The sequence below is a fragment of the Pteropus alecto genome, unplaced genomic scaffold (genome assembly GCF_000325575.1).
Source record: "Pteropus alecto unplaced genomic scaffold, ASM32557v1 scaffold41, whole genome shotgun sequence".
Lineage (NCBI taxonomy): Eukaryota > Metazoa > Chordata > Mammalia > Chiroptera > Pteropodidae > Pteropus > Pteropus alecto.
Window position 1 is genome coordinate 725696 of NW_006430464.1, and position 1284 is coordinate 726979.

The 1284-nt window shown below is 62.4% G+C and overlaps 1 protein-coding gene across 1 annotated transcript in view; it reads left to right on the forward strand.

Moving 5' to 3' along the window:
* Positions 1–1284, forward strand: part of LOC102897977 (kallikrein-6) — an 8030-nt gene that overhangs the window by 1111 nt on the left and 5635 nt on the right. The window lies entirely within an intron of this gene.

Below are 1284 nucleotides of genomic sequence, written 5' to 3' on the forward strand. Positions count from 1 at the left end.
CTGCTTCCTTCCATGTCCTTCCTGTTGCCATGTCGTCGACTCCCCGAACCCTCCCGTATCACACTAGTTTCCTTACCGCCCCCCACGTCATCCCTAGCTCCCCAGGAACCTAACTCCCGCCGTGTGTCCACACACGCGCGTGCGCACACACACACACGCACACACACACAGAGACTCAGAGACGGGCCAGGGTGCTTGAGGACCCCGAGAGCCAGGCAGAGGCAGGCGGGCCATCGGAGGACAGCGAGGAGGATGTCATACAGGAACAAAGGGGAGCCATTGACGCAGCCGCCTGCCACCGGCCCGCGGGAAGAGAGGTTGAGAAACGGAGCTGCCAGGAGCATGGCACTGGGCGCTGGGGGCGGACAAAGCCTGATTGTCCCAGGCCCTTTCCCCATAGTGCCTGGGCCTGCGCCCCAGCCTGGGGCAGGGTCGGCTGCCAGCCTGGTGACACATGCTTTCTCGCTAGCTGGCTCACTCTCTCATGGGGACAAGGAGGTCGTCAGCACTCACAGAGGGACTCCGGGCAGGTGCGTGGATCGCCCCAACCCCACTGAACCCGCGCGGCCTGGCTCCCAGACCCCATCCCTACAGAGGACCCCCTAGAGGCCGTGGCTACTCTTTGCTTACTTGGGAGGCCCGTCTTTGGGTCTTCAGACACTTGGGTCCTCGGACACTTTCTTGCTCAAGAACCTAGAAATCTAAGGACTGAGGGGGGCAAGCTCTCATTGTCCCTCCCCCAGACCCAGGGGTTCAGGCCCCCAGTGCACGCAGGGACCAGTGTTCGCCTCCCTGGAAGCGTGGGTCAGGGGTCATCGGGAACAGAGCTGTGGGGGTGGGAGGAATGTGTGTGGGAGGCGACTAGGAGGAAAGGGTGGGGCGGCCTCCTACCTCAGGGGCCTGGGGAGACAGGGGTTAAAAGGAAGCACCGGAGCATCTGGGGACAGGACCTACCTCTTCCGGAGGCCAGGAGGCCAGAGTACCGGTCCCTCTCTCTGTCTCTCTGTCTCTCTGTCTCTCTGTCTCTCTCTCTCTCTCTCTGTCATTCTCAGGAGCTCTCACTACTTTCCGAGTCCCTTCTCTCCCCTCGGCCCCCTGCGTTTCTGATCCCCTGCCTTCCTGTCCGTGGGCCTGTGACACGTGCTGTCCCTGCCCCAACCCAAGAACCCTTGAGCCAGTCGGCAGCGGCCTCCTGCAGGTAAGACCACACCAGAGACTACAGGTGTCAAGGTGAGCGACAGGTGAGCCCAGAGCCACGGTGCTGAGGAAAACGCACTGGGAAAC